Consider the following 12,956-nt stretch of genomic DNA (forward strand, 5'->3'; position numbering starts at 1 on the left):
GAGGGAGACCAAAGGATTTGAAGTGGGCTGTGCTGACAGCAGAAAACCCGAGGCGGGCCTCAAACTCACAAACCATGAGATCGTGCATGACCTGAGCTGAAGTCAGACACTCAACCGAGGGAGCCACCCAGGCATCCCTTAATGTTTATTTATTTTGAGAAGGAAAGCACACGTTAAGGGGAGGGGCAGAGAGAAAGGGAGAGAGAATCTGAAGCAGGCTTCATGCTGTCAGCACAGAGTCTGACTTGGGGCTCCATCCCACAAACCATGAGATCATGACCTGAACCGAAATCAAGAGTCAGGCGATAAACCTACTGAGCCACCCAAGCGCCCCTTAGTATAGCATTTCTGTCTTCTTTCTTTGGCTAATTCTGCCTTTTGGTCCGATGTTTATAAATTTGGCAATTTTGTTGGTTCTGTAGGCTTACTCATTGGGTTCATTTGTTCTCCTTAGTTATGACACATGTTTATAGAACATTTTTCTGGAAACCTAATTATCACTTCTTTGTAAATTTTAAAGTTACAACTACTTGTTTCTTGGCATTATCCATTCCAAACGGGTGGCCAGATCAATATAGTTAGGATTATAATCTAGCATCTCATAAGTAAATTTATTTTAGTGATTCTGTCTTCAAATTGATATTTGGCTCTCCAATTATATTTTTAGAAAGGACTTATTACTTCTAACCCAGAAATTTCTTTTCTGGTTCTGTTGATACTTTGTTAAGACACAGAGTCACTGAATTAATTTCAAGGTGTAGGAATCTGGGAGATTGCATAAGGGAAATGAAGTGGAAAAAATGGAAAATGGTACAGCTTTCTGCCATTTCCTGACTTGTGTAGGTGTTATTTTTTCCATTAGAACTGTCCTTTTCTGTCACCAGAGATTTGTAGTGAAATGTAAAAACATGTAACTAAGTCATATGGTGCTAGACTTCGTCGCTGAAATGACTGAAAAATCTTTTTTTTTTTAATAGAAAGCATTTATTAAGTAACATGATAACTTCTTGTATTCTGAGTGTACCCTTTATCATTATTTGTTTCTAGTGGCAAGTATTTAGCACAGAATTTTATTCCTATTCAACTTAAAAGTGATTGGACTTTTGCTGTTTGGGGAGGAAATGGTAATGTATCAAACTGCATTTACAATTGGAGTAAAAAGACTTTATTTCAGAGTTTGGTGGAAAAGAAATGTTCTCAAAAGCAAACATTGTTTTGAAAGGTTGATCAGTGTTTGTAGTTAATAGTTTAAGCCATGATTTGGTTAGAGCTCAACTTAGAAAGTAAGAACCTGGGGAATAAGTGAAAATATATAAAAATTCATAAGTATTAAATCTTGAGTCTGGAGCTTTTTGTAGGTGTGTGAAAATACTTTACTACGGTTTGTTGACTAGTAGTTGTGAGATGTTAATTGTGCTCTTGCCAACCTTATTTGGTCAGCAGTATGAAATGATCAGGGATTATTTGGTACGTTAAATTCCTGTTAACTTGGTATTCTAGAAGGATCACTCATGTTTTCATGCGTAAAGTTTGAGTGGTAGCCTGAATGCTGTTTTGGCCTCATTTCAACTCTTAAGTCTATTAAAAATGCAATCTTCTTTTAAATGTGAGATAAATACACTGATTATATCTGTTCTAACATTGGGAAATACAATAGCAACCCTTATTGAAGACTAAGGTAAAAACCTTAGGTCTCCCCTTTGCATTGTAGCATTTTCCAAAGGAAAAGCAAATAGATCTGGATCTCATTTTAGATGCTTTTTATTTAAGACAAGTCTATTTTTTCAAGTTTTTATTATGAACTGTATGAGTGTGGTGATACTTTTGTAAATACTATAAGGTATGTTAATTTTACAGTATTTATAATCTACTTCTGTTGTGTACAGTCTAGTTCTGTCTCGAATATTGGAGCACAAGGAGTCTTGGGGTTCATTGGATATAATCAGTCTCAATTAGAATCTGTCTTTTAAGAATGCAGATGCCTGGGTTCTACACCAGATTCACTGAATCCGTTTGTAAGAGCGAGGCCTGAACATGTTCTGTATTTTCAAAGTGTTAGTGAAGGTTTTTGGTTTGGGTTTTTTCTTTTTGTATTTTTATTTTATCTATTTTATTTTATTTTAAGTTTATTTATTTTTTTATTTAAAGTTTATTTACTTGTTTTGAGAGAGAGTGTGAGAGCAAGTTGGGGGGAAGGAGAGAGAGAATCCCAAGCAGGCTCAGCACTGTCAGTGCAGAGCCTGATGCAGGGCTCAAACTCACAAACTGTGAGATCATGACCTGAGCCGAGATTGGACACCCAATTGACTGAGCCACCCAGGCACCCTTCTTTTTGTATTTTTAAATTTTATTTATTCAGTAGATCTTTTTCTAACCATGGCAGAGACACCTAACAAAATTTGCCATCTTAAGCATTTTAAGTATACAGTTTAGTGTTAAGTATATTCATACTGTTGTGACCATATGAAGTTTTGATTGACCCACGGATTAAATACTATGATTCATCCCATTCTAGTCTTTCATTTTTTCTTTTAATGAAAAACATGGAATGTGGGGAGTTCAAGGGATCTGTCGTCCTCACATAATGAGTTGCCTCTAATAACTCATGACTCCAAACCATTACACTGATGTGTGTCCCACTTTGGCACTCTTTACTCAACCTCAGAATGCGAACGAGAGCTTTTATCTGCTGATCTTTTTCTTTTAGATTCACTTTTAATTAAATCTCAAGTATTCAGTTTCACTCTTGAGACTCACATTGCTTTTTTAGAAAGAGAACTAAATCTATATTATGAAATTACCAGTTAAGAGATTACATTAGAAACTTATAAATTCATTGTTAAATAGAAGCATTGTTGATTTGGTGCCAGAGGAGGTGAATCTTGAAGAGTAGGTAAGGCCTAAAGAGGACAGGAGAGAATCTCCCAAGAGACAGAATTTGACGGGCCTGGTTTAAAGTGCCATCACTTCTCATTTTTCATATGTGATCTTGAATAAGTTACTGAGACTTTCTGAGCTTCAGTTTTCTTATCTGTAAAAGGAAGCTTGTACTACCCACCTGCCTCAGAGATTTGCTGTGAGACTCACATGAGATTCTGTATGTTAAATACTTGGTACTTTGCCGGGCTCTTTGCAGATACAAAAAAGAAAGAAAGTGAGAGCGTCTGGCAGGAGGTAACGTAGTGAGGGGCAAGGAAAGTGAGAAAGTCCTATTGAAATTTGTAGAGGAAGCCATTTGTATTGATTAGAACTTTGAAAGAGGCAGATAAGTCTGTAGTAGACAGGGACACTGGGCAGCCAGTCTTATTTTAGCTCTAGTCAAATACATAAAATCTTGGAACTATGATTAAAACCTGGAATGCTGATTTTCTGCATTTCTTGGTGCTGTTCCAGGGGAATATTGTCAAACTATTAGTCATTCTTTGTTTCTTTTCAAAGACTAGAATAAAAGTTGTTAGAAAGTAGATGCTTAAGATTAAAAATTACAAAGCTGTGTAGAATATATCTGCATTTCCATCACTGAGTTTTTTGTAGAGTCAAGCTTGAAATTTTACATGCTTCGAATAACAAAATGTAAAGAGCTAAGTGTGGGAGTGTGAGGATGGGTGTGTACGGATGTGTTTAATCATCAAACTTTTCGCTTTCCAGTGAAAGAATTTGGGGAATCTTCTGTCAAAGATTTAGTGATTTTTAGTTACACTCTTCTCAAACTGGAGTTCTGAGCATTTCAAACATAAATCAGATCATAGCTCGTACAGTTTAGACATGTTCATTCCAGCAAACATTAAATCGACTAGAAACATTTTTGCCAGGAAAACTTGGCAATGTAGCTCTAACTAGGTAAAGATGGATTAAGAAAATAACCAGGATAGCAGATTCTTGTGAGGTGCTGGGAATTGGTGAGTCTGTGTAGACCAGTTTTTCAAACTGAATCAACAGATTGAGATTGTTAGTCGGTTTTAAGATCAGTTTAGTGGGTCCTAACCAACATTTAAAAAAGAAATACAAAGAAAAGGAGAGCGCATGGCATATAATAAAGGGTAAATACTGTTTCATTGAAATGTATGCCATACATATGAAAACTGGGATAAGTGGACTGTGTCATTTTGTAAAGTATATCTGTTTCTGGTTTGCAGTCAAAACTCCAGTGGCTTTGAAGGCCATTATGTAAACCATACCCTTTCCTCCTGGTTATTCTGGTACCTTGGAGAGCATACTAGCAACCTCCTGTGTTAGGAGGCTTACAGTTAGGAGCCTACACCTTTTACTGTCTGACCTTCAAAATTCCCTTCTTCCTTTCCCTGCCTTGTTGATTTGAGCTCATTTTCTTCTTTCTTCCTATGCTGATTTCAGTTCCCTTGAAAATGTCTTGGGAAAATTATTTTTATTACATAGGAATTTATTTCGTTATTCATTGCTTACTTATGCCTGAAATTATCTGAGTTCCGTGTTTTAGGCAGAGAATCTACTGATTCTACTAAAAGGACCTAGGTCCTGTCCCCAGAGAATGTTCACAAACCAGTGGAGGAGACAGCCATGTCAACCATTATGTTACCATGCGACATAAGTGCTATTTAATAAAAAAAAATAAAAACCGTGAGAGCAGAGTAAGAAATGCCTAACATGACCCCCAGGAGAAAGTGTCAGGAAGCATGGAATAGGAGCAGTGGGAAGTTGACAGAATTTTATGTTAAAAAAAAAAAAAATCAGGTTGGATTTGGACTTTAAGAAGATGGCAGTTCTGGATAATGGGAAGCAAACTAAAATGAGAAACTAGTGGCAGGGAGCATAGAATTAAACTGTTCTTCAAGGAAAGATGAGTCAGGGTAGTTGAACTGGATAGTGTATTGGAAGCAAGAGAAATGACGTGACCTGAGGGTAAGGAGTGAGGTGTGTGTGTGTGTGTACAGTTAGTTACATTTTGTCTTCAATATTCCTGAGTGAAACCTTGAATATACAGATGATTCTGCTTAGTTCATCCCACTCCAGCACATCTCCATCAGTATACTCGAGTTTCCAGAGAGGTGAAGTGTTCGAGAATGATGAAGGAGTGAATTCCAAGAGCACTCCAGAATGGTAGCTCTAAAAATGCTTGTTTATCTCTATATGTTAAACTTTAAAATTACAAACCTCCTCTAACATTCATGAGGTGAACAAGTGATAAATGGCGTTAAATTTTGTATAAAGTACCCTAGGAATCCTTTTTTAAGGTTTTACATTTTGCAAAGTGATCTAGAGTCTTTAGATGATTAGCTACTACCTAGGAATGCTATCCTTGTGTCAATTTTAAGTGATTTACTATATGACAGCAAAAGTAGAACTTTTCCACTTTTAAGGCTTATCCCATAGATTTGTATGGTTTCAAGAATAGAGATTTAAGAACCTCAAAGGAACATGAGAAAAGTTAGGATATAGAAGATTCCCTAGCAATCATGAAAAGCTTGGGATACTATCAAATATCTACTGCGTATTGAGCAAATATAATCTGCTAGTCTCCCTCTTCCTTTCACCCCCAAAGAAACTAAGAATATTTGTCAAAAACATATCACTTTATTTCTGGAGAGGAAAAAACATTGTGTTGCTGGGATCTGTCATGTGAACTGTTAAATGTCCTCTTGTTTGTTTTCATTTGTGTCAGCTCCCCACACCTCCTTTAGACCCCCCCTGTGTGTACACACTGCCTTGAAGGTGGTGGTGTGGGTTTTGGGTTTACAGTTATTGTTGTTATTGCTGTTATTACAAAAGAAATATATTCCCGTTGTAACGGGAACCTTGTCTGGATGCCAGGGGAGCCATGTACAGTCTTTGGCCTTACTGGGCCTTGACAGATGTTTTTTTCCCCTCAACTCTCTTTAAAAGAGCCCCATGATACCGTGCATTTTCTCTCAGGTGGGGAATGAGCACCTTTTTCTGTTTAAGCAGTGCTATTTTTACAGTCCATCATTGTCCTGCTCATTTAAATTGGGAATGAAAAGGCAATTTCACCAAAGAACAACATAGATTTTAATCCTTTACCTGACTAAAAAAACAAAAAGAGAAATAGGCCTGTCTACTAGCTTGTCATGAGCTCTCATGTAATCCTGACCTTTTAAAATGTCAGTTATGCTTTTGCGATCCAGATCTCTTTTCAGTCTGGCTTTACTAACTCAGGCTGGTGACACACTTTTTTTCATTTCGAAGCAGCCCAAGGCAGAGGTCTATCCTTTTCATCTATTATTATATTATTTGTTAAAGTCTATTTCAAAGTGTTTTCTAAGAATTCTTAGTTATAGTTCTCATTATATTAATAATTTAGGTTTGTGCTCTCACCAAACCAGTATTTAGTTATATCACTTAGGGATATTTCTTCCCTCACTTCCAGGAACTGTTATTTTTTAATCTATGCCATCCAGTCCAGAATCCCATGTCTTTCACTGCTTATGAACCCTCCCTCCTTTTCTTTAAAATTAACACCCAAATGTAGTTGGTCTTACATGCATAGTCTTAACCTGAGGTGATAGAAACAAAAATCAATTTGGTGGGAACAAAAACTTTATCAGACGTAAATAGTTTGACAGAAGTGTCTGTGAACTCACTACATTCCTAGAGAGGAGATGAAGGCATTGGACTGTATGTGGTGCTTAATGATCCTTTGCTCTGACTTCTATTCACCAAGTAACTTTCTGATTACATTTTGGCTTCCTGGGTACATTTTCCCATAGTAAAATGGGTGAAGATATGTTAAATAGGGATTTTCTTGATAATTATATTTTTATTGTAATTTAAGAAATTTGACAATCTGGTTAAATTGAAAAGAAATAGAAGATACAAGCCCTAAAAGGCTTATCTAATATTTAGATCTACTCTGAATAATAGCCCTCTATGAGAGATACTAAGCCCAGAGATACAGAAAAGCTAGCAAACTATGGCTTTGTCCTCAGTAAGCACCCCTGAAGCACCTCTCCTTCCCCCCATTTGGAGCATTCATAATTTTTTGAACCTTTGTTCTGCTCTGCTTCTAGTAAACTTGGTTAGGAACATAATAACCTTAGCTGTTACAGAGGGATTGCATGTCTTTTGTTTCAGATCAGTAGTTCTTAACTGTTTTCCACTTCACACCTGAACAAGATACCACGCTGCCATCAGCGGTAGCTCTGGTTTTGAAAGCACAGGCGCGCACGCACACACACACACACACACACCCCTAAACCCCTACTCCTCCATGGTTCTGATCTCTGAGGAGTGATCATTCTCCTTAACCTCAATTTTGAGAATTGCTTTTTCTATCTAAATCCATCTAAATTCTATTTCAGAGAATTTGGATGTCAGCTACATGGAAATCAGGTATTAAACTGCCTGATTTTAAGAGGTCACTTCCTCTTCTGTCATCTTCTGAACTTTATTTCTCAGCGTTTCTTTGTCACTTTGGTCTACTCTGCCCTTTTATGGTTTCTCCTAGTCCAGTTCTGTGGAAGGAAAACTTGGTTGTTCAGTAGTTTAGATGTTCAACTGTACTGTACATGGCTTTTAGAAAATCTGTATACCCCATGCTGCCCCTTCTCTACTCCACACACACATATACACGTAAAATTTGTCATAGTCCTTGGAATATTCTTGTATCCAAGTATGGAAGATACACGGATTGAGCAAATATAATCTGCTAGCCAGGGATTGATGTATTCCCAGTGCAGAGCAAGGACTTGGCAGTAGACTTATCCAGGCCCTTAAATATACTTATGTTTTCTGTGCTCAAAGGACCAGAGATAAGGAATTAGAGAACATAATTTTAGATTATTGTCTAGCAAAAAAACACAGTTCTTAGCCTTGAAGGGAACTCAGGGTGCATTTTTATGTGTTCTTGTATTTAAGTAGAAGAATCAAGCCAAATAAAAGTATAACTCTTTATTTGGTCTACTCTGTCAAGTGTTGTCTCTAATTTTCTTCCCCCTCTGTTTTCCCGGGATTACCTTTTTCTGCTAAGATCAGCTCTCACCCAGACATCATTCAGTGTCTTTATTGCTCTTTTTAGTCAAGAAGAATGTATTTTGGTCATCGTTGATAATTGCATTTGCTATCGAGTTTTATTGGTAGTTAGCAGATACTGGAGAGACTACCTGAATCCATCAATCTCAAATTCTTCTAAAATTTCTTCTTAAAATTGTCGGTTCAGCTGTCTGCCACATCTCCTCTATTTGTTCTTTTACTCTAAAATAACATAAGCATTGACGACCCACCATTTACATTAACCACAGGAATGCTTTTCTTTGAGAATTTAAGTATTGTAGTATTGACAAAGTAGGCGAGTTCAACTGTGTCTAACCTCTGATCTAGAAAAACATCATTGAGTAAATCATTACAGATAGGGTTGTGAAACAACACATCACTCTTAAACTGTGCCTTCCAAAGTTTTTATGAATATTATCTTATCCTTTTACCACACCCTTAAGAATTAGGCATTGAGCAGAGGATAGAAAGACAAAGTGGTCAAGGTCATGCAGGCTATTTCTCTCCCAGGAGAGAAACTCAGGACTAATCCAGGGAGTTGGAAGTCAAGTTTCTCTCTTCTACAGCCCTTCCTTCCTTTTACTAGTCCCTGGGATCTTACTACTCTTTAGTGGAGGTGAGGTATTTCTGACTGATAAATAATTTACTTAACTGTTACAGAGTTCTGTTATTGAGCAGAAGAGACATGAAATCAAACAAGTGATTTTGAAATCTGTGATGAATTCTTGTTCTTCTAAAGATCTTACATAGTCAGATGTGAAGGACATACTGTGATTCCGACCGTAATCACTGAACTAAAACATAGTGCTTTCCCTTCAGTCGAGTTGAGTGGAAGTGCTGCAGGACAGAAGCTTGCCCCTCTGTGGTTTACCTCCTTACTGTCTGAGAGTATTCTGAATCAAGGCAAATGCATATTTAGGCTCTGTCAAATGCCTAACACTGTAGGAAAAAATGGAATGACTGGAAGCAAAGGTAAAGAGTAGCTGTTTAAAACTCAGGCAAAACTACCCAGTTTTTAAAAACACCTGTTTTTTGTTTGTTTTGTTTTGTTAGAAAACATGAAAAATTGTGATAGAATTAAAAACTTCAGGAAGTTGAGGTTAATTTAAAATTTTTTAAATCCTCTGAAATTAAAATTCATCTAAACTTAGATCTTATTGAGAAAATTTCTAGAGAAAAACAAGGTAAGAACCTTGATAATTTAGGGGCGCAGTCAAAAGTGGTTTTATTACTATAGTTATAAAGTTAGTTATTATAACAGGGCCATTTAATGACACTTGGGCAAAGGTTAGTATTAATGTGAAGGTTGTCAGATCCAAGTGAAGCTGCTGGTCCACTTGCCTTCCAGACATCTCAGATTCAGAATCCTTTAACACCTCACCTCAAGTGTGTACAAAACAGAGCTCATCAGACACATACATACCCCAACAGTCACCAGCCCCCAGCTTCATTGCCTGTGTTCCTATCTCACTAAATGATGCTGCCTGAGACTAAAACCCAGGAAGCATCCTTGATGCTCTCTCTCCTTTTTTGCTAAGAGAAAACAGAAGAGTGTAAAATGTGATCCCTGCCTAGTTGCTTACATCTCAAGTAGCCCACGTAGCTTACATCTGCTTGGAAAGCTAAGACAAAGACAAGTCAGTAAAGGATACAAATTATAAATACACATGATTTCTTATGATTGCCAATGTATTTACAAACCACTGTGGCTTGGAGTTCAGGAAAAGATACAGTCACTCCAAGTGGAAATGGTTTTGAAATGGCCCAGGATGTAACTGAGAAAGAGCACCCTATTGCTTGCTCTGATGACCTGTGGTTCATCAGTACGTTCTCTCTCATCCTGTCTTTTTACCAGGAAACATACACAAATGACCCTTTGTTGATATCTCTTTCTTTTAAGCAAAGCTGCCATTTGCGATTTTAATCTTTTCATCTCCTGAGCTTCCCACCACTAACCGCTGTAAGCGCCTCTTAAAGTTGCTATATAGCTTGTGACCGCCTCTCCGATGCTGTTCTTCAGCACCCTGGTACTCTGTTGCTGTTCCGGGTTAGAGTTCAGTAGGTACTGATAACGTTTCTGCAGTATGCCTTAGGTTTGAAGGCGCCTTCCCCTTGCCGTGGTGCTGTGAAATAGATACCTACCTACCTACCTACCTACCTGTAGTTATTTGTTCTGTCTTTGGGGACTAAACAAGCCATATTGCCACAGCCATCGTTTCAGGGCTGGTTTCATGGCCCTTTGGAAGACTTGTTTACGTTAGTTGAGGTTAACTAAAATATTGAAGTACTACTATTGAAACATGGGATAGCAGCAGATCCAAGTCTCACAACCATAAAAGAGGTTAGATCTCACCTGTGGATGAATTATTACTCAGTTTTTTATTCTGTGTGGGCATCACTTTAGAAAAAATTGCTTTCTCAGTTTCCTTCAGAGTACTCTGTCCTTTTATTGGGTATCTCTTGATTTCATTAATCTCTAAGCATATTGGTTTTGTTTTGTTTTTTAATCTGTTTGTTTGTTTACTTATTCTGAGAGAGAGGGAGAGAGGTAGGGAGGGGCAGAGAGAGAGAATCCCAAGCAGGCTCCACACTGTCAGCTGGGCTCGAATTCACGAAAAGTAATACCGTGACCTGAGCCAAAATCCAGAGTTGACCACTTAACCTGACCCACCCAGGCACCCCTCTAAGCATATTGTTCACCCCAAATACTAAAGCCTACTTCCAGAGCACAGCCCTAGGCATGGAGCAGTGTCCAGAAGATTTTCACACTTTGATGATGATTGTGCTTCTCAAGGTGGGGAGAACAATTTATCTCCAGTTTTTCTCTGCAGTAAGATGCCATGATATTTCTTAATCTTTTTTCATAAACCTTGACCAACCCCCTTTACATTTTTATGTATTGCTAAAGTGCACTTAGAGAATATATTTTTATGCATTGAAAAGGCAGTGATATCCCACTTATTTGTAGGCACTTATTTCAGTAACATCAGGAACACCTCCAAAAACCAAAAACTGAGAAATAAAGTCCTCTGAGCAGTTGAAGTTGTTAGAAAATCCATGTACTTTACTTAAACTGTTCCTGAAAACATCATTTCAGAGCCTGTTTATTTTTACTTAAAGGACCAGTCTAGCACTTGAGATGTGGTTCCTCAGCTGTCAGGCAGAAACACTCTTGAAGGTAAAAGTAGAGCTTCGAGCCACAGCTACTATCTGGAAGCCAATAAAAAGAAAGATTTTAGTAACATACAGACTGCCAACGTGACTTTTTCATATTAAGGCAGTCAGATTTACTTAATTGAGTAGCCCCTAAAGCTATCAATGTATTTTAGTTCAGTATAATAAAAGTAATGGCTCAACTTTAATAATAGTGCCCATGATAACCCCCCTGAGTCATTAAGAAAGAAGAAATTGTGTTCAGAGGAGGATATAATTTTTAAAAGACTTCTATCAAAAATATTTTTTAAATTTTAGATGTTTGGTACTTGAAGTGTAAACTTTATGCAGAAAATTCACCTTAGGTTGTAAAAAAGCATTAATGCACATCTCTGAGTTATTTGTTACTGAGGTATGTTTAATGTGATTAGCTGACAGTAAAGGTAACTGATGACTTTGTAGTTTTTTCCTCTGCACTAATCCTAAGTGGAAGAGGGGGCACGTGCTCTATTAAGACCAAAAATGGTTACGTGTTTTGGCCAAGGTTACACAACTAGTAAGTGGCAGAATACTCACCACTGTTTCCCAGTGCTCTATCCTGTGACAACATATTATGCTGTTGGTACTGTCTGATAGACATAGCAGCAGGGTATGTCCCAGAAGGGTCCTTCTGGGACTAATTTCTCTGTGAGCTACAAAGCGTGCAGCTGCATGAAGAGTGTATTAAGCTCCTGTGTACGTATCATTGTGTCTGAGAGTTGAAAATGACTTAGCCGTCAGTCCCCCAAGGGTGTCACTGGTGTCTCCCCTTTTCTAAATTTAGGAAGGAGATACTTGCCATTCGCATACAGCAGGAGGAGCTTCTTCCTGTTGACCTTCAGATGTTGCCTTTTTGAAACTTTTACTGAAGGACAATACATAGGCAGGAAAATGCACATATTATAAGCATACTGCCCAGTGAGGCTGTTTTCCAGTCGCCTTCTGTCTTGTCTTTTCTTTGTTAGATTTTGGCTCCATTGCCAGCACATAGTTTAAAGTTCACCATCACCGGGGCACCTGGGTGACTCAGTCGGTTAAGTGTCCGACTTTAGCTCAGGTCATGATCTCACGGTTGGTAGGTTTGAACCCTGCATCAGGCTCTGTGCTGACAGCTCGGAGCCTGTAACCTACTTCAGATTCTGTGTCTCCCTCTCTCTGCCCCTTCCCCACTCGAGCATGCACGTGCTCCCTTGTGCTCTCTCTCTCAAATTAAACATTAAAAAAAAATTTTAAGTTTGCCATCCCCATGCACCTGTTATAATATTTCTGAATCTTTTTTTCCCTTTTTATTATTTTCTTTTATTTTTTTAGTTTACATCCAACTTAGCATATAGTGCAACAATGATTTCAGGAGTAGATTCCTTAATGCCCCCTTACTCATTTAGCCCACCCCCCCCAAACCCCTCCAGTAAGCCTGTTTGTTCTCCATATTTATGAATCTCTTATGTTTTGTCCCCCTCCCTGTTTTTATATGATTGTTGTTTCCCTTCCCTTATGTTTATCTGTTTTGTCTCTTAAAGTCCTCTTATGAGTGAAGTCATATGATATTTGTCTTTCTCTGACTAATTTCACTTAGCATAAAACCCTCTAGTTCCATGCACGTAGTTGCAAATGGCATGATTTCATTCTTTTTGATTGCCAAGTAATACTCCATTGTATGTATGTGTGTGTGTGTCTGTATATGTATGTATGTGTATACACACACACACACACACCACATCTTCTTTATCCATTCATCCATCAGTGGACATTTGGGCTCTTTCCATACTTTGGCTATTGTT

General features: G+C 37.9%; 1 protein-coding gene across 7 annotated transcripts in view; it reads left to right on the forward strand.

The window, feature by feature from the left end:
- Positions 1 to 12,956, forward strand: part of LCOR (ligand dependent nuclear receptor corepressor) — a 138,898-nt gene that overhangs the window by 109,290 nt on the left and 16,652 nt on the right. The gene's annotated exons all lie outside the window — the stretch shown is intronic.

The sequence above is a fragment of the Felis catus genome, chromosome D2 (genome assembly GCF_018350175.1).
Source record: "Felis catus isolate Fca126 chromosome D2, F.catus_Fca126_mat1.0, whole genome shotgun sequence".
In the NCBI taxonomy this organism is placed as follows: domain Eukaryota; kingdom Metazoa; phylum Chordata; class Mammalia; order Carnivora; family Felidae; genus Felis; species Felis catus.